The sequence below is a fragment of the Octopus sinensis genome, linkage group LG11, assembly GCF_006345805.1.
Source record: "Octopus sinensis linkage group LG11, ASM634580v1, whole genome shotgun sequence".
Taxonomy (NCBI): domain Eukaryota; kingdom Metazoa; phylum Mollusca; class Cephalopoda; order Octopoda; family Octopodidae; genus Octopus; species Octopus sinensis.
Genome location: NC_043007.1, coordinates 18,440,786 through 18,463,285, shown reverse-complemented (window position 1 = coordinate 18,463,285; position 22,500 = coordinate 18,440,786). Strand labels below are relative to the sequence as shown.

General features: G+C 37.6%; 1 protein-coding gene across 3 annotated transcripts in view; it reads right to left on the bottom strand.

Moving 5' to 3' along the window:
• Positions 1-22,500, bottom strand: part of LOC115217258 — a 60,141-nt gene that overhangs the window by 14,232 nt on the left and 23,409 nt on the right. The gene's annotated exons all lie outside the window — the stretch shown is intronic.

The following is a 22,500-nucleotide window of genomic DNA, read 5'->3' as shown; positions in this document are numbered from 1 at the left end:
TAATAATACTATCAGTATCACCCGGCGTTGCTCGGGTTTGTTTTGACCCTTTAGAATTGGAATTTTTGAAAAGTAAAAATTTTGCATTATGTAGCTTGTTATTCTCTTTAAGTGAACATTTTTCTGGTTGAAATACACCGAAAAATGGCGACACAGCAGTCAAAAAATCGTAAAAAATAGGGATTTTCATAGAAAAAAAGCACCTTTTTGATGTAAATAATTTTTGGTGTTAACATGGTCCGATTTGAATTTTTTTTTTCTACGGAAGGAAGAGCAAGCCATCTTCTATCATACTCTTAATTTTGGTCAACTTGCACCACAGGGTCTCGGAGGAGATAGTGTTAGTTGAAGACTACCAAACCTGCCACACACAGACAACTTCAACTTGATATATAGAGATATCATCATCATCATCATCGTTTAATATCCACTTCCCCATGCTTGCATGAATCAGATGAAACTTGTTGAAGGAGCTTTTCTACAGCCATATGATCTTCCTGTTTATCAGCCGTCACCTGTTTCCAAGCAAAGTGATATTCTCTAATAACTAAACATGTTTAGGACTGGAAATTAACAACACCACTTGTATGTTGGTGATGCTCATTTACAATAATCACATTATGTCAGGATAAAGATACACACAAACAAAACACATACACACACATCCCCACCAAACACACACACACACACACACACACACACACACACACACACACATAGGGGTGTTTATAAATAGGCTTACATATAAGGTGGCATTAGGAAGGGCATCCAACCTTAGAAACCATGCCAAAACAGATGACTAGATTCTGGGCAGGTCTCCAGCAGGCCAGCTCCTGCCTAATGATGATGATGATGAGGAGGAGGAGGATACTCTTGCTTCTAACTTCCCTCTCATTCTGGTCTTTCTGATATTCTTCTCTGTCCTTGTCCCTCTGTCTGTAAGTCTGTCTGTCCAAGCTCTCTCTCTCTCCCCTCTCTCCCTCCTCTCCTACTCTTCCCCCCCTCTCTTTGTTATCCCCCTCCTAGGTCACCTAACCAAAATCTTCACAGCCTAAGTTAATGGCCATCCTCTATACATCCTATACTCTCTCCCTCAACTACTCATTCTTGGTTTTTCTTCAGCCATTACTCCCTCTCATACTTAGCCTACACACCTTAGAGATTTTAGATACTCTTACCATGCATGGTGCAGCAACTTTTTGTGCTGATGCAGCAATGGAATCAACAGCACTCCGTCCACAGGGGAATGGTGAGGGATACTAACCATCCCCTAGTGCTATGCTCATGAAAATGTACCAGTGCAAAGAATAAAGTCACGGGGCAAACAAGGGAGAAAGTGTAGGATTTTCTGTGTATGTATATAGATACCTCCAAACAAACATGATTTTTATTGAACTCCTAATACTTATTGTTTAATATTTTCTCAGATATTTCCTTGTTAACTGTTTTTAACATTTTCTTATTATAACCAAAGAATGTATATAAGTATTTTAATACTTTTGTGACAACCAGTACTTGACACAACAAAGCTTTTACAAAGCTTTACATTTTACTTTTGACAATCTTTTTCTAAAAAAAGCGAAATCGGTCAAGTGAATAAACATCTTTAAAATTGCATTTTCAAACCTTCTTTCATATCTATATATATAAAACTGTAGTTGTGTGAGTGTCTGTCTCCTACGATTTAGATTCCTAACTCCTCCCACATTTTGCAGTGCAGTTTAACCAAAACCGGGTATCTTATATTCGTGATTCATATCGAGCCCGTCTGAGTATTAGCGCGCGTCTCCGATGAGTCTTCGATTTTAAAAATAATTTACCATCATTTTTTATTCCATTTTAATGCATAATTTTTCGTGTGTCGATGGCGGCGGAGTTGGCGTCCACGCTCAAACACCTGCACCTGTGTTTGCTTCTCCCCCTTCTTCCCTCCCTCGTGAAGCTGTGGGGAAGGGAGTTTAAGGAAATCAACGTCGTAATGCATTGTCAAGGAGACCAGCGTTCTTTTAGAACGACTTCATGGCTTGAAGACACCAAAACAGAAATGGCTAAGAAAGCCCGAATTGGCATCTATAAAGGAAGTAACTCTCTAAAAATGCTTATATAGTTATTTCCCTTACAAAACCGAGCAACGCTGGGCGATACTGCTAGTATATATATATATATATATATATATCATCATCATCATCATCATCATCATTTAACGTCCGCTTTCCATGCTAGCATGGGTTGGACGGTTCAACTGGGGTCTGGGGAGCCCGAAAGCTGCACCAGTCCAGTCAGATCTGGCAGTGTTTCTACAGCTGGATGCCCTTCCTAACGCCAACCACTCCGAGAGTGTAGTGGGTGATTTTATGTGCCACCGACACAGGTGCCAGACGAGGCTGGCAAACGGCCACGCTCGGATGGTGTTTTTATGTGCCACCGACACAGGTGCCAGACGAGGCTGGCAGACGGCCACGCTCGGATGGTGTTTTTATGTGCCACCGACACAGGTGCCAGATGAGGCTGGCAAACGGCCACGATTGGATGGTGCTTGTTACGTGCCCACAGCACGGAGGCCAGTCGATGCGGTACTGGCTACGGCCACGTTCGGATGGTTTTCTTGTGTGCCACGTACCACCGGCACTGGTACCACAAAGATACAAATTCCATTGATGTTCATCTATTTTGATTTGTTTTGATTTTCACTTGCCTCAACAGGTCTTCACAAGTGTCACAAGAAGGAAGGTATGCACAGGTGGACTGACTACGTCCCAGGTAGGGGCCATGGGTTATGGCCTGACTAGTCTTGCTGGGTCTTCGGATGGTGTTTTTATGTGCCACCGACACAGGTGCTAGATGAGGCTGGCGAGCGGCCACGATCGGATGGTGTTTGTCATGTGCCCACCGCACTGACTACAGCACTGATGGATTTCTTGTGTGCCACAGGCACTGGTACCACAAGATACAAATTCCATTGATGTTCATCTATTTTGTCTATTTTGATTTGATTTGATTTGATTTTCACTTGCCTCAACCGGTCTTCACAAGTGTCACAAGAAGGAAGGTATGCACAGGTGGACTGACTAGTCTTGCCGGGTCTTCGGAAGGTGTTTTTATGTGCCACCGACACAGGTGCCAGATGAGGCTGGCGAACGGCCATGATCGGATGGTGTTTGTTACGTGCCCACAGCACGGAGGCCGGTCGATGCGGAACTGGCTACGGCCACGTTCGGATGGTTCTCTTGTGTGCCACCGGCACTGGTACCACAAAGTGTAGATAGATAGATAGATAGATAGATAGATAGATAGATTATATATATATATATATATATATATATATATATATAATAGATAGATAGATAAAGTGAGAGAGAGAGAGAAAGATACATTATATATTCGTGTGTGCATGTGTGTGTGTGTGTATGTGTGTGTGTGATCCTCTTTGTCTGGTTTCTGTTAGCTTATGGTCATGTTTTTAGTAAAAAAACAAAAAGAGAAATATTCCTTTGTAAATAAAATGTGCAAAATAGCAAGCTACATAAACTGCATTCATGGATCTTAACAAATCACTTATATATGTTCTCCAGCCCACTTATATTTCTGCATTGTCAAATGTAGTTTATTGTTCAAATTTCAGCTTGTTAGCTGAACATACTTCCTTTCAGGAAGACCATTTGCTACAAAATTTGTTCATTTAGTAGCCTGTTTGTACAAAATATTGCAGCACTTATACAAATGCTTAATCTACTTGTGATTTGTTGTCCAAATTTCAAATTATTAAATGAATGGCTTTCTGCTGACAGTTTGTTCATTAAATTTCAGCGCATTATGCATGGTTGGACGGTTTGACCGAGGTCTGGAAAGCCAGTAGCTGCACCAGAATCCAATCTGATCTGGCAATGTTTCTACAGCTGGATGCCCTTCCTAACACCAACCACTCTGAGAATGTAGTGGGTGTTTTTTACATGCCACCAGCACAGGAGCCAGTTAGACAGCACTGGCATCGATCATATTCGGATAGTGCTTTTTACGTACCACTGGCATGGGGAGCCAGTCAGGGAGCACTGGCCACAGCTACGATTTTGGTTTTATTTGACACAACAGGTCTTCTCAAACAAATCATATCGCCCGACGCATCAAGAGTACTTCTTAATGGACCAGACATGCTGGCATTGGCCATGGCCTTGATCTCATTTTAGTTGTTGGATCTTCTCAATCACAGCATATTTCCAAAGGTTTCAGTTTCCTGTCATTGCCTCTCTCTCTCTCTCTCCTCTCTCTCTCTCTCTCTCTCTCTCTCTCTCTCTCTCTCTCCTTATATATATATATATATATATATATATATATGATAGATCGTAGCCACTACACACATTTTTTTCTTTCCTTGTTTCTCTCCTTGTTTTTTCTGTGTCCCTTTCTGTAGAAGAGCGTAGGCTCAAAACATAAAAGACTCTTTCTATTCCTGAGTGTTATATTAATACATCTGTTTGTTTTGTACACCACCTGCCTTCGTCTTTTGTTTTTTTCGTAAACTCTCCCTATATATATATATATATATATATATATATATATATATATATATATATATATATATATATATATACAGGGTTGATCAAAAGCCATGTGACAGTAAATCAAAACCATTTAATTCCCAGATTTATTTATGTTTAACAACTGAATGAATTTAATAAAAGCATCTAAATATGAAATACCATGGAAATAATTCAATCTGAAATCCTTCTTGAGTGAAACATTTTTCCCATTCAAGTGAATACAGAATTACAGATAGTATTTATGAAATTTTGATTCACTGTCAGGTGACTTTTGGCCATTATATATATATATATATATATATATATATATATATATATTATTGTGAATTGAAGAAATGGAGCTGAACGAAGATTGAACAGAAATCGTTTTATTTCATTCTACACGTGTTTCGAACACGTGTAGAATGATATAAAACGATTTCTGTTCAATCTTCGTTCAGCTCCATTTCTTCAATTCACCAATAATATTTTAATTTCAATTATCCGCACCAACGCACGGTTGCAACACCATATGGTTGTACCTCCAACCGTGCTGTCTTCTGCTGTGATTTTTGCTACCAAGGTATCGGTTAAACTTTTGATTAATCTGCTACAAGATTATTCATCTTTCTATTTCACATAATATATATATATATATATATGTAATAAATAAAATATATGCATGCATACCAACATATATGTACGTACCTACATCTACATGTATATATACATGCATATATAAATATATATACGTGAGTACAGGACACTGCAACTAGACATAGAACTCAACGAAAAACGAAAACGGACAAGCCATATTTTTTACAACAGAAAAACAAGGTACAGGACAAACCACAGAGGAAAAATCCCCAGTTCATCAGCTGTCTCTAGCTAACTCAAGCGTGTTTCGAAGGATAAAACAGGACACGACTCGTCAACTAGTCCTTCATTGCAAGAGAATTAAAATAAAATAACCTCGCATAGGGGCAAAAACAGACAAGAAAAACATGTGACAAAAACAGGATGTAAAAACGATACAAATGCAAAATAAAATACAAGATAAAAATACACGTACAAGAAAATGCAAAACAAGAAATAAAAAGACAAGAAAACAAACGAGAAAAACAAAACGAAAAGGCCTTTGTTTGGCAAGACGAGGATGTTGTAGTAGCAGCACTAGGGAACATGTCCTTTCAGCTTGAAAGCAGGAGGCGAAAGGAAGTGGCCAGGAGTGGCGAAGATGAGGAAGAGAGAGGGAGAGAGAGAGAGAGAGATAGAAGAAGAGAAGCGGCAAGAGAGAGAAGGGGAAGAGTGAGCAAGAGAGAGAGAGCGGGGAAGGCAAAGCAAAGGGAGAGAATTATCGCGTCTCAATTATATATAACAAAACTGGGAGGAAGGGAAGTGGGACGAAACGACAAATCGAATCGGCCCTGACGCGAACGTGTAGATGTAGGTACGTACATATATGTTTGTATGCATGCATATATTTTATTTATTACAGAATCGATGAAAGGAAATCGATCAATGGAAATTGCAGATGTGTTACCAGTGCCGGTGGCATGTAAGAGAACCTTCCGTTTCGCGACCGTTGCCAGCACCGCCCTGTTTCGTGTCCATTGCCAGCCTCGCCTGGCCCTCGTGCCGGTGGCACATAAAAAGCACCATCCGTTCGTGGCCGTTTGCCAGCTCTGTCTGGCACCTGTGCGGGTGGCACGTAAAAAGCACCCACTACACTCACGGAGTGGTTGGCGTTAGGAAGGGCATCCAGCCGTAGAAACACTGCCAGATTTGACTGGGCCTGATGAAGCCTTCTGGCTTCACAGACCCCAGTAGAACCGTCCAACCCATGCTAGCATGGAAAACGGACGCTAAACGATGATGATGATGATGATGATGATGATGATGACATTATTGTCTGACAGCGCATTTGCGTCAGGGTCGATTCGATTCGTCGTTTCGTCCCACTTCCCTTCCTCCCAGTTTTGTTATATATATATATATATATTGGTAAAAATGGTAAGATAACAAGAGAAAGAAAGAGACCTCAATATTATGTAAATAGAAGAATTTATCTGTAAAAGTAATATGTAGCCAAGATAAAAACTCTGAGTTTCGGATGCTGAGGTGGAAATCCACATCACCATCTCATCAGTTATCCGGCCATTGGAAAAATGCTAAGTATAACGGTCGTTTTGCATAGCGTTTTTCCGATGGCCGGATAACTGAAGAGATGGTAGTGTGGATTTCCACCTCGCCATCCAAAACTCAGAGTTTTATCTTGGCTACCGAATAATTGTCACATATTACTTTTACCGATATATATATATATATAACATTCCAAATCTATATATATGTATACTAGCAGTATCGCCCAGCGTTGCTCGTGTTTGTAAGGGAAATAACTATATAAGCATTTTTAGAGAGTTACTTCCCTTATAGATGCCAATTCGGGCTTTCTTAGCCATTTCTGTTTTGGTGTCTTCAAGCCATGAAGTCGTTGTTCTAAAAGAACGCTGGTCTCCTTGACAACGCTTTACGACGTTGATTTCCTTACACTCTTTCCCCACAGCTTCACGAGGGAGGGAAGAAGGGGGAGAAGCAACACAGGTGCAGCTGTGACCATGGACGCCAACTCCGCCGCCATCGACACACGAAAAAATATGCATTAAAATGGAATAAAAAATGATGGTAAATTATTTTTTAAATCGTAGACTCATCATAGACGCACGCTAATACCCAGACGGGCTTGATATGAATCACGACTATAAGATACCCGAATTTGGTTAAACTGCACCGCAAAATGTGGGAGTAGTTAGGAATCTAAATCGAAGGGGACAGACACTCACACAACTACAGTTTTATATATATAGATATAAGGAACCTTTATCAATTTCTGTTTACCAGATCAATTCACAAGGCGTTGGCTAACCTTGTGCTAAAATAGAAGACACTTGCTCAGGGTGCTGTGCAATGGGACTGAATGGTTGAGGTCAGGTCTCTCTGGTGTTAGCAGATGATGTTTGGGAGTTGAACGTTGAGTAAGGAATAAAAGGTGCTGTCAGCTGCAAAACATTGGGGCTTTATGGAGGTAACGGTAGATTTATAATTTCCTGTGTATGCATGTGAAAGAGCTTCTTTATGCCATTGTCTGTATTTGAATACAATTAGCATTTGTAATTGATATAACATGAATCCCTGAAAGATATTTGAGGAAAGCCTTTTTATTACATTTCAGCTTTTTGCCGATCACTAATTTTTTTCTTTCTACTGTAAAATTCAATATCTGGAAAATATAAATCATGTAAAAAATCTAAAATAAAAATCAAATAACTAAATAAAACAGCATGAACACAGTTTTATTGCATTTTAGCTTTTAATTCACTGATTTTGCTTTTTTTTGCATAACCATAGATCTTGTCATGCATGTGATGCCGCATAGAGCGGAAGTTGTTCACGTAAAAGATTTGAAAGAAAATTGTAAAGAAACATTCCTTTCATATCTTGCAAGCCTGGTTGGATTGTTTCAATAGTCACTTTGTAACCACGTAGTTTTGAGTTCAGTCCCACGACGTGGCAGCTTGGGCACTTGCTATTGATCAAGGTTGACCAGTCTCTTGTGGGTGTATTTGGTAAACAGAAACCATATAGAATCCCTTGTATGTATGTATTTATGTGTGTATGTGTGTATGTATGTATGTATGTATGTATGTATGCATGCATGTATGTATAAATGAATGCATGCATGTATGCATGTATGTATGTATGCATGCATGCATGTATGTATGCATGCATGTATGTATACATGTATGTATGCATGTGTGTATGTATGCATGCATGTATGAATGTATGCATGTATGTATGCATGCATGTATGTATGTATGTATGTATGCATGCATGTATGTATAAATGAATGCATGCATGTATGCATGTACGTATGCATGCATGCATGTATGTATACACGTATGTATGCATGTGTGTATGTATGCATGCATATATGTATGCATGCATGTATGTATGCATGCATGTATATATGTATGTATGCATGTATGTATGCATACATCTATGTATTATGCATGCATGTATGCAAGCATTCATGCATGTGTCTATGTATATATGCATACATATATGTATGTATGCATACATGTATTATGTATGCATACAGCTATGTATGTATATATGTATGCATACATGTATATATGCATGCATGTATATATGCATGTTCATATGTATGCATACTTACTACTTGTACTTGCAATGGCATTCACCCAGGGTAGGTTGAGCCATCTCCAATGCATATTTAGTGTTTCACAAAGAATATGAGTTCGTGAGTTCACATGTGGTCGCTGGTCACATACATATACATTTTGGGATAATGTGATCAATAACAGCTCATCTTGCTCTCGACTACTGACCACTGTAGAGGTCACTGCCAATTATCAGAGCAGACGTAGCCTAGATTTGAAGCAGATTCTAGAGACATGTTTTACCAAAAGCTAAACGGTACCTCAAACCCAATACTCTTCCAGTACACCAGACACCAACTGGAAATTTCTGAAAGCCTGTGCTATTGCTAGATAGCTGTTGAACCTACACCCTGTTCATCTCTCCATTTGACAGGTTTTGCTTTTAGTTCTGCTCGGTTTCTAGCAACTGCTCCTCACCAGGCAAGCCTAGTGCAGGTACCAGTTTTGTTGCTGATGAACTGACCATGCAACAGGTTGTATTTGATTCCAGGATACCAGGAGCACTCATGAGAGACCTCACAAGTGACTTGTATTATCAGCTTGGCTGCATTATCAGCTTAGCTATATTATCAGTATATATACATTATCAGTTTAGTTACATTATCAGAACAAGCTATGAGGACTAGCTTATGTATTATCAGTTTAGTTATATCAATATTAGCTATGTGTGGAGGTGCAATGGCCCAGTGTTTAGGGCAGCGGACTCGCGGTCATAGGATCACGGTTTCGATTCCCAGACCGGGCGTTGTGAGTGTTTATTGAGCGAAAACACCTAGAAGCTCCACAAGGCTCCGGCAGGGGATGGTGGTGATCCCTGCTGTACTCTTTCACCACAACTTTCTCTCACTCTTACTTCCTGTTTCTGTTGTACCTGTATTTCAAAGGGCCGGCCTTGTCACTCTCTGTGTCACGCTGAATATCTCCGAGAACTACGTTAAGGGTACACGTGTCTGTGGAGTGCTCAGCCACTTACACGTTAATTCCACGAGCAGGCTGTTCCGTTGATTCGGATCAACCAGAACCCTCGTCATCGTAACCGACGGAGTGCTTCCATCCATTAGCTATGTTATCAGTATTAGCTATTTCATCAATTTAGCGATGTTATCAGCTTAATTTTGTTATGAGTATTAGCTAAGTTCTATATTTATCTATGCTATCAGTTTAACTATGGGAATATTTTAATTACATTATCAGTATATCAATGCAAATGTTTTAGCTATGTTATCATTTTATCACATGAGATTATTTTATCTGATCAGATTATTTCATTATACAAGTGGTTTTTTAAATGCAAGAAAATTTTTATTGAGGTATTATTTTAAGGCATGACATTATTTTAATTCTGGAAAACAGATATTAAATGATGACAGCAATGACAATGATGATGACAATGACAATGATGATTATGATGATTTATTCTCAACCATAAAAGGTAGAAGTACTTAATTACGTGAGTAATCCACATTCAAATTCTGTTGTGTCTGGGGAGAGTCATTTTCTTTTTGTGCCTTATAATGTAACACACTCACTGGTAAAATTTCCACTTATTTCTTTTTTTTATTTTCCTAAAATTTTCGTTGCGTCTTGCAACCTTTTCAATAGTCTTGACTTTAATAGTCTTGACTCTCTATTGAAAAGGTTGCAAGATACAACGAAAATTTAAGGAAAATAAAAATAAGAAATAAGTGGAAATTTTACCGGTGAGTGTGTTACATTATAAGGCACAAAAAGAAAATGACTCTCTCCAGACACAACAGAATATGCTTCAACACACCAACTCATATAAAGAATCTTGCAAACCAAATCCAAAAATGAAACCACATTCAAATATAATTCCAAAACCAAAGAAAACATAAACATAAGCAAAGAAAGAAAAAAAGAAGAAAAAGAGGAAGAAAGAAGAAAAATCATCTGTTCAACATTAAGAGCATCAATCAGTCCCACCCCTAAGGTTCAACAGAACCTACTGAAGCAGCCAACATGCTCATGGCATTACCACAGGTGATGATGAGATTAAGGCATTGGAACGATTAAGCACCCTCATAGGTATCACCTGACACCTCAGTAAGGTGAGTCACAAATGGTGACAAGAGCTTTGCTATTGGTAGCCCAGCCCCTTCAGACATCACAAACGCCATGGGCTAAAAGAAATGGATCACTCACAAGTCCCAATACTTAAGGATTTTGTATTGTCTGGCTAGGAAAGAAGTGACCCTCCCATTTACTGCAGCATTCAGGATGTGAGAAGGAGCAAAGGAGTCACTGACTGTGACATCCCAGATGAAATGCCAACCTCTTTACAAGGAACAAGGGTTTTAACACTAACACTAGAGATTATTTTTATCAGATGAGATTGCATTACCTCCGGAATACTTTCTCCTATTGCATTTCATTTTGTTGCTTTCTGTATATTTATATATGTATATTTTATACTAGCAGTATTGCCGGCGTTGCTCGGTTTGTTTCGACCTTTTAGAATTGGAATTTTTGAAAAGTAAAAATTTTGCATTATGTAGCTTGTTATTCTCTTTAAGTGAACATTTTTCTAGTTGAAATACACCGAAAAATGGCGACACAGCAGTCAAAAAATCGTAAAAAATAGGGATTTTCATAGAAGATAAGCACCTTTTTGATGTAAATAATTTTTGATGTTAACATGGTCCGATTTGAATTTTTTTCTTCTACAGAAGGAAGAGCAAGCCATCTTCTATCATACTCTCAATTTTGGTCAACCTTCATCGCAGGGTCTCGGAGGAGATAGTGTTAGTTGAAGGCTACCAAACCTGCCATACACAGACAACTTCAGCTTTATATAGAGAGAGATTATATATTTCTGGCACAAATGCTTTTCTTTTTGTGTTTCTCTGATTTTCTTTTTCATTTATGTAACAATAGTTCACCACATACACATGTTGCACAAAGTTTTGTTCAACATATTTTCACCCATTTGGTATTAACCTGTCCAAGGCCATACAAATTGGGTTTTTTTCTAAAGATCTAAACTTAAAACTTCCATCTTAGGTGCCAAACACCAATTTAATAACGACACAGTTATTTTACTAAATTCTTCACAATTTTAAAAATTAATTGAAATAAAGTTTCTGTATTTCAAAAGAAGGATAGCAACAAAAATGTTAACAAGAATATTCTCATAAAGCATGGCCTCGATGCTGCAGGCTTCTCCTCCCAGCCCAAGCCAGCGGGGTTAGACTGAGGGGATAGTAAATGGCTGATGGTATGACAATATTCCTGTTTCATGAAGGTGGTGAGCTGGCAGAAACCTTAGCACGCCGGGCGAAATGGTTAGCAGTATTTCGTCTGTTTTTATGTTCTGAGTTCAAATTCCGCCGAGGTCGACTTTGCCTTTCATCCTTTCGGGGTCGATTAAATAAGTACCAGTTACGCACTGGGGTCGATATAATCGACTTAATCGTTTGTCTGTCCTTGTCTGTCCCCTCTGTGTTTAGCCCCTTGTGGGTAGTAAAAAATAGGTATTTCATCTGTCTTTATGTTCTGAGTTCAAATTCTGCCGAGGTTAACTTTGTCTTTCATTCTCTCGGGGTCGATAGATTAAGTAGCAGCTGCGTACTGGGGGCGATGTAATTAAATGGCCCCCTCCCCCAAAATTTCAAGCCTTGTACCTAGAGTTGAAAAGAATATTCCTGCTCCATGGTGGTAGGCCTCTCATCTGGGATTCTACATGCTGTGATACATTCTCCAGTGGAAAGTTTGTGAGTTTAACTCCCATCACAGGCTATACACCTCATCAGGCTGAGAAAAGTAAACTGTCAAAGTATCAACCACTCTCTGATAGGTTTATAGTCAATCCTGTAGCAGTGGAGACCTCTGGCATTCTTGGCCCTTGGACCATATCCCTGCCTACTGCTCTTGGGATGGAGATGGCTGTCTGCAAGTGCAAGCTCCATGAGTCAGAGTGGCTGTTCCAGTGCATCTCCCTTGCAATCTTCCAGGGCAACACCTTTTCCATTTTGTTTGCTGGGATCATGAGATGGGCTGAATTACAGGAAATCAAGAGAATGTAAGAATTTTGTAGCTTACTACAATCCCTCTTCAACATGTTTCATTCTCATTAAGGTAGTGAGCTTGTAGAATTGTCAGCATGCAGGCCAAAATGCTTAGCAGCATTTCCTTCGTGTTTATGTTCTCTGAGTTCAAATTCTGCTGAGGTCAACTTTGCTTTCTATTCTTTCAAGGTTAGTAAAATAAGTACCAGCTGAGCATTGGAGTTGATGTAAGTGACTTAGCCCTTTCCTTGATGCCGCTGGTCTTGTGCCATAGTCTAAAACCAATATATTATAGTCTAGCACATTCTTTAAGGTGGCAAGCTGGCAGAAATGTTAGCATGCCAAGTAAAATGCTTAGTGGTATTTTGTCTGTCTTTACGGTCTGAGTTCAAATTCTGTTGAAGTCGACTTTGCCTTTCATCCTTTCGGGGTCGATAAATTAAGTACCAGTTATGCATTAGGGTCGATGTAATCGACTTAATCCATTTGTCTGTCCTTGTTTGTTCCCTCTATGTTTAGCCCCTTGTGGGTAGTAAAGAAATAGGTATTTTGTCTGTCTTTTTGGTCTGGGTTCAAATTCTGCTGAGGTCGACTTTGCCTTTCATCCTCTCAAGGTATACATAATATGTACCAGTTGCATACTGGGGTCAATGTAATCAACTGGCTCCTTCTCCAAAAATTTCAGGTCTTGTGCCTAGAGTATAAAAGATTCTAGCACATTCTTTCACTACTGTTACTAACCTGTAAGATTTTATCAATGAACTCATTTTAGCTACAGGATTATTTTAGCTTTAGGCTCATTTTTGCTTAGGAGATTACTCAAGTTAGAAAATATGGTTCCATATGCATTAGATGAAAATAAGAAAATATAGTTTCAGCTAGAACATCTTTTATCATGGGTTTGAGCTTGTCCTCTCAGGGCTAATTTATGGCTTAAAAATAACATCAACTTTAATCTATCAACCACTAAAATATTAGGTGCCTCTGTTTTGTCACATTTGCTTGCTTTATCTTTAACTTATTTCAATCATTAGACTGCAGCAACACTGGGGTACCACCTTGAAGTGTTTAGTTGCAAAAATTGATCACAGTACTTGTTTTTCTCTTTTTATTATTATTATTATTATTATTATTGAGTGAGAGAGCAGTGCATGCCATCAAAGTGACACTGGGGTAAAATATACGAAGCCCAGTATACCCATCATGACTACCTGTCTGATAAGGGTACACCAGGCGCTTGCATCACAACCATATGTGTGCGAAATGGTGATCTCATATCAAGATAAACAGCACATGACCTTGCAGGTGGGGCCCAGTTAGAATTTTCTTCTGGTTGGGTAACCCATCCCACTCAAAAGGTCCCTGAATAAGGGTTGTTTAAGGACGTTGAACGAACCACCCATGTTTCCAAAGGTGAATTATCCAAACCTCTAAGAATTCCTTTCAACACATGGCTAAGGTGCTCCCCCACTACTTCTGCTTGTGATCAGAGATGCACATATCGTCAGCCACCAAGGGACATGCTCAACTGGTTATGGTCAAACAGCTGACAAGCAAATCTGTGGTATTGAGCAGAATATTTGCTGCAGCCCATCTTTAATACCAAGAAAAAACAATGCACATGATAACACTTCCAATCAGTTAAGATCAGAAGCCACGAGAGTCACTGTCATTATTATTATTATTATTATTATTATTATTATTATTATTATTTTGGCCTGCTACTTATTCTATCAGTCTCTTTTGCCAAGCCACTAAGTTATGGAGGCATAAATACACAAACACTGGTTGTCCAGTAGTGGTGAAGGACAAATACAGACACAAAAGCACACACACACACACACATATAAATGTGTGTGTGCACATGTGCACACTCACGCACACATACACATATTTATACACCCACCCACACACACTTCTTACCACAGTCATATACTTGCTTAGTGAATACCAGCGACAACATTCATTCTTGTATTTCAAAAACTGCATAATTCACTTTTCAATTTCTTTATGAAACCAAGGTATTAAAAAATATCTTATTTCTTTTTTCTATAGAAATTTATTAATCTGATAAGCACAGCTGGATACATCGTGAGATTAATGTTTGTACAAGACACAAAAATCATTGAATTGGAAAGTTTATATGCAATAAGAATGCAATAACATGCTTTCCAGATATTTATGTCAGATAAAAAGAAAGAAAAAATTGAAATCAGCGACCTGAAAAAATTACTTGACAATAAAAATACATGTCTCATTTTCTTCATTCATTGGACTGTGGCCTTGCTGGGGCACTGCCTTGTAGGGTTTTAGCTGTAAAAAATCAACCCAGTATCTATTTTTTAAAGCCTGATACTTATCCTACCTGTCTCTTTTTGCCAAATCACTAAGTTAAGGGAACATAAACAAAGCAACACCAGTTGCCAAGTGATTGTGAGTGACAAACACAAACATGAACACAAACTCACAGAGACATATATATATGTAAACAGAAAACTGGAAAATGTTGGTATTATATATATATATATATACTCTCTTCACTATTTTACTTGTTTCAGTCATTTGACTGCGGCCATGCTGGAGCACCGCCTTTAGTCGAGCAAATCGACCCCGGGACTTATTCTTTGTAAGCCCAGTACTTATCCTATCGGTCTCTTTTGCTGAACCGCTAAGTGACGGGGACGTAAACACACCAGCATCGGTTGTCAAGCAATGCTAGGGGGACAAACACAGACACACAAACATATACACACACATACACACACACATATATATATATATACATATATACGACAGGCTTCTTTCAGTTTCCGTCTACCAAATCCACTCACAAGGCATTGGTTGGCCCGGGGCTATAGCAGAAGACACTTGCCCAAGATGCCATGCAGTGGGACTGAACCCGGAACCATGTGGTTGGTTAGCAAGCTACTTACCACACAGCCACTCCTGCGCCTATATATATATATATATATAAATTGTTTTGGGATCACCACTACTTTAGTATCTCCCCTTCTTCCTAGCTCTGCTGTGTGACCCCTCTTTCTGGCATTCACCCTAATAGATCGCTAGCTACTAAACCTTTTTCTATTTTCTCTCTCTGTTTATTTCTGTGTTCCTTTCTATCAAAGAGCATAGGCTCGAAATGTAAAAGACTTTCTCACTTCCCAAGCGTTAAACTAATACATCTGTTTGTTATTTATACACCTGTCTTCATCTTTTGTTTTTTTGTAAATTCTTACTATATATATATATTATATATATATATATATATATATATTATATATATATATATATAATATATATATATATATATATATATATATATATATATATATGTAATAATAATAATAATAATAATAATAATAATGATAATAAGAGGGAATATTATTCCAAACTTATTTATTATTTTGCCCATTACTTAATCATTGGTATATGTTTTATCCTATATTTAATCTTTCTATAAGATGTAATTATATATATATATATATATAATTGAATAAGGGTAGAAATTGATGTTAATCAATTAAAACCAGTGGCCTAGCATATTAAAAAAATCTAATTTAATATAATATATTTATACTATAAAATTAGATTTAATCCTAAATCTGATTTTTCCCTGTAAGTTTGGATTTATTCCCTAATATTTTATTATTAATTTATATATATATATATATATATAGAGAGAGAGAGAGAGAATGAGAGAGAGAGAGGGAGATATAGATAAATAGATAGATAGATAGATAGATAGATAGATAGATAGATACATACATACATAAGTAGGTAGGTAGGTATGTAGGTATGTAGGCAAGCAAGCAGGCAGTAAAACAGTAAAAACAAACAGTAAGGGGTGAAATAGTGAACGCTGGAGAAATGAGCTTTCAGAGGAGACAGGCGGTGTCTCACTGTATCATTGCTACCCACAAGCCACCAACCTGTGTGCTCCACCCACAGGTAACAAGACAACTTTTCACACTCCCTGCCCAACAAACCAATCTACATCTCTTCCTCACATTTCCTCATTTATGCACTATGCCTACCCCTCACTCCCCAATCCTGTCCTCATGGCCCTGTTTCCCTTTATCATTGCTAACCAGTAGCCACCACCCACCCACCCACAACTCTATATGCCCAGGTTTACACCACTCACTTCCCCTCCCCACTCTCTAATCACAATTCTTTGACAATATCCTGCCACTTATATTATGGTGTTTGAGCCTCAAGGGTTTGCCCTGACACTTGCCAATCTCTCTTTACATGACCATCCCATTTGTATTCTGATTCCTGTCCTTTGTGAGTATGCCCAGCACTTTGCTACCATTTCTATTCTGATGTCTCCCACTCTTTTTCTCCTTCTCCTACACTTCCCTCAGGTTGAGTAATCATGTATCTCCTTTGTGGCAGCACACCTGTTTCTGTCCTCATTCCTGATCTCTCTCTCTCTCTCTCTCTCTCTCTCCCTATCTTCATCTGTCTATCTGTCTCTTTCTCTCTCTCTCTTCAGCTGGGGACCTTGTACAACTTCTACTACAGCAAGACACCTGTTTCTGCCTGTCTGTCTCACTAGAACCTTTCATCATCTGACACAAGATCACCTCCTCCAATGTCCCCTCCCCTGCAAAAGATATTCGTTTTGCAAGTTACTTGGTGACCCTCTCAGTGTAGGTGCTACTTAAAAAGCATCCAGTCCACACTATAAAGGGGTTGGCATTCGGAAGGGTTTCCAGCTGTAAAAACCTTGCCAAAACTGACCTTGCCTATGCTTGAGCCGCATAAAAAGCACTAAGTCCACTCTGCTGGGTGGTTGATGTTAGGAAGGGCATCCACTAGAAAAATCCTACAAAAACAGACACACAAGCCTGGTGCAGGCTTCTGCCTGGCTGGCTCTTGTGAAACCATGCACCCATGACAGCATGGAAGGTGGATTTTAAAGAATGACAATGATGATTATATGTGTGTGCATGTGTGTGTGTGTGTGTGTGTATGTGTGTGTGTATTTATATATTCTTTCTTTTTCCTTCCAACTATACACACATGAGTTTTCCCATTATCTTTTTTCTATTTTAGTCATTGGACTGGTTTGCGGATTTGGTTTGCGAGATTCTTAATATGAGTTGGTACGTTGGTACGTTGAAGCATATTCTGTTGTGTCTGGGGAGAGTCATTTTCTTTTTGTGCTTTATAACTTAACACACTCACTGGTAAAATTTCCCCTTATTTCTTATTTTCATTTTCCTAAAATTTTCGTAGCCTCTTGCAACCTTTTCAATAGTCTTGACTCTTGAAAAGGTTGCAAGAAGCAACGAAAATTTTAGGAAAATGAAAATGAAAATAAGTGGAAATTTTACCAGTGAGTGTGTTAAGTTATAAAGCACAAAAAGAAAATGACTCTCCCCAAACACAACAGTATATATATAGTGAGTAGTAATAAGTCTACTACTAATATAGGATGAAGTTTTTTTTTATAGAAAAAAATTCCATCAAAAAATGTGGCAGCATATTAAAATACCTTTATGGTTAAAATTAAAATTACGGTTACGCATGTAATTATCTTATTTATATCCTTTCGTATGTTCTACTGAAGAGGAAAGAATCTTTTATGAGATTAATTCCGAAATTGATTCAATATAGAAATAACGAACTTTTTAAAAAAATTCTATCGGCCAGCTTCCCCGATTTCAGTTCTTTATGTTTTTTCTGTAGCGAGTAAATAATATGTGGAAATTGACGATTTAAAAGTCTGTTATCAGCATATTGGCATTGAGATAATTTTCTTTAGCCCTTATATATAAGTTGTATATATATATATATATATATATATATATATATATATATATATATATATATATGCATGTATGTGTGTGTATATATATATATAAATATTTAGTTGAAATTTACAGAAAAACAAAAGATGAAGACAAGTGTATGTAGTACTTAATGTATCGGTCTGTCTTGCCGAATCACTAAGTGACGGGGACATAAACACACGAGCATTGGTTGTCAAGCGATGTTGGGGGGGGGGGGGACAAACAGAGACACACAAACATATACATACATACATACATACATATATATATATATATATATATACGACAGGCTTCTTTCAGTTTCCATCTATCAAATCCATTCAGAAGGCTTTGGTTAGCCCGAGGCTATTGTAGAAGACATTTGCCTAAGGTGCTGTGCAGTGGGACTGAACCCAGAACCATGAGATTGGTAAGCAAGCTACTTACCACACAGCCACTCCTGTGTCCATATATATAATTTTATATCTATATATATGTGTGTACGTATAGATATACATATGCATGTGCTATTCAGCACCCTCAGTCACTGCAATTTGTGACAAATATTTCCTTTATGGTTATATATTGCGTGCAGCTGCTTATATTAATTTTAGCATACATACATTCATACATACATACATACATACATACATACATACATACATACATACATATATACATACATACACACACATAGACACACACACAGACATGTGCGTATACAGATATATCTATAGTGACAGACAGAAAGTGATTAGTTACAGGATTCTTTACAACCTACGCATATCAACAAGCAGGAAACCGGGAGTGGTTGCGCACTCAATACTGAGTTTACAGTAAAGTAAAGCAACCTTTAGTTGTCATTTGTAATATATTGTGATTTTAAACACACACACATACACACAAACTCTCACACACACACACACACACACACACAAACTCATATACACACACACACACACACACATACACAGGGTGGTTGATGTTAGGAAGGGTATCCTACTGTAAAAAACATGTCAAAACAGGGTAGATTTTCTACCTGGCCAGCTCCTATGAACCATACTACCCATACATGCATGGAAGATGGATATTAAATGATGATGATGATGATGATACATATACACATAGGTATCAAATCCAATATAACCTGCATATCTGGCAAAGGGTTGTTTCCAGGTGTAGCGTATGTATAAAGAAGAACAAAATTGGGGTTCAAATTTCCCAACACCCGTTTCGGCAGCATTTTATTGATGCATTAGATTACATCATAGCAAAAACCTGCAATTATCAGGTAAATTTTAATACGCCAGCAAGAAGATGACATGTTCACTGACTGCCGTGATAAACAGGTGATACTGTAAAAAAGAACGATTGAATTATAGATAGAGGAATTGAAATGGAGACTTCAAGAGCAATAAGATCAAATCTACCCTATTTTTCAGCTTGCAAAACAGAATAGATTTCACCTTGCTGTTCTTGGAATATCTGTTACGCTTCCTCTATAAATTCAATTGTTCTTGTTTGTTATGGTGGTTGGTGCACCTCTGAATATAATTGTTTTCATAAAAAGAGATTATAACTGAAAATGAAACGACTTTGTGTGTGTGTGTGTGTGTGAGGGAGAGAGCAGTTGCTATATTTCATTCCATAACTGCCATCTTTATTATTTTATTTTATTCTAATTTTAATTTTAATTTAATTTTTTATTTTCTATTTACATTTACTATCCCAGCTTCAATGCTTTTGAAAAAGCCGTTAGTTGAAATGACTAAGCAAAGTCAAATGTGTATCTGACGATGTGAATTATTTCATAATATAAATTATATTTATAACCTAAATTGTTATTCCATTCTGGATCACAACTGCCCGACAAATGGAAATGTGAAACTCTGAGTAGTAATTTTTGTGATGTTTTAGCAGCTTTATCAATAAAGTGTATCTCCTCCATATCTTGAAGAGGTCTTGGACCAACAGGTTTTAGGGATCTGATGATACGTCATAAAGCTAAACTCTTTATGGACGAGAAACCTAAGGAAATTCCATAAACCAGCCTTCCCCATTTTTAATATATATATATATATATATATATATTATATATATATATAATATATATATATATATATATATATATATATATATATATATATAGAAATTCGGGGTGAGTACATTGAGAGAAGAAAGAGATGGATGCTTCAATTCTATGCTGCTGCTGCATTATGTCGTACGCGAATGAGAGGATTTGCATCCCCAACCAAGAATTTTTGATGTAACACATGTCCTTGTGGAAGCTGTTGTGCGCGGCTGAAGAAGGCCACAGACATACATTATGCATTGTTATAAATCTGTCTAATAAAGGCCCGAAACATATGTACCGCTGAATTCTTCGCATCATGTTTTTATTTTGATCAATTTATATATATATATATATATATATACATATATATATATATATACGATATAGTGCATATTTACACACATAAGGAATCCACTTTACGTGAATTCAACACATTAGAAAGAACAGCTAGGTTCTGTAAACCACAAAAATAACGGATAAAATTCAACAGGAATAAATTTGGAAATGAAAAACATTTACCATCTAGCACCCTGGACCAATTGGTTTCTGATCTTCTTTTAGCGAGTCAGGGGGAACTCACAAGGTCTGATCTTCTTCAGCAAGGTCTAACCTAGGGTTAAACATATTCAACAGGAGACAAACAAGGCTACTTGTCTCGGGTTCATACGAACTAACTTTTCAAATTTTAGTGCGCAATCGCAGTCCATTCGCTGGCAACAATAAAAACCGCCAACTTTTAACCGAAAATTATCCAAAAACTTACAATATTTAATCATATTAAAGAGAAATGGAATTTAATTAAAATTAGAATATTCAATCAAAATTTACATTTCCAGTGGTCTAACGTGCAAAAAAAATTATATAAGAATTATATATATATATATATATAATCATGCCATTTTAAATATATATATAATCATCCCCATCCATTTATAATATGTAATCATGTTTGCATCCTAGTCCTCCAGTTTATAGCAGTGTTTAGTGAAAACTAAATACTAAAATATTTAGTTTTGCGCTGATGTATATTGGTATTTAAATATTTATGAATGAGAAAAAGGAAGAAAATGGACTATAGACATCAGTTTATTCAAAGATATTCCAATCACTATACTAGGAAATTTTTATCCCTACAGCCGTTTCCATGTCCAATTAGTTCAATTAGAGAAATCAAATTAAATTGAATTTCCTAATGAAAGCCAGAGCTTCCTTCGACCAAAAGTATTAAGAAAAAAAATGTTATTGAGATATACTATTATTTTAGTTGTTTACATTATTTTATGCTTGTTTATACTCTTATAGATTCAAAGTTCACAAATTTCCTTATTTAAATAATGAATCATATTCCTTTCGATAATATCAATATGATTACAAAACTATTTTGTAGACGATATTTTCTGTTTGGTCATCACTAATTTTCAAACTGCTGGAGTCTATTGCTATTGCTCTACTCATAGCAAAGTATAACTGGCCCCACAATCGACTGTCCATATCCTCCCACCCCAACTGTCTTATATTCACATTCTTCTACCTAAAATCTTTGCTCTGGCAACCCATTGCTACCATCTTTGCCATCATTTGTCTTCATCTCAGTTACTCTTAGCCAACCTTACATTGGGCAAAGGTAACCATGTGGAAGCACTCCGTCGGTTACGACGACGAGGGTTCCGGTTGATCCGATCAACGGAACAGCCTGCTCGTGAAATTAACGTGTAAGTGGCTGAGCACTCCACAGACACGAGTACCCTTAACATATCTCGGGGATATTCAGCATGACACAGAGAGTGACAAGGCCGGCCCCTTGAAATACAGGTACAACAGAAACAGGAAGTAAGAGAAAGTTGTGGTGAAAGAGTACAG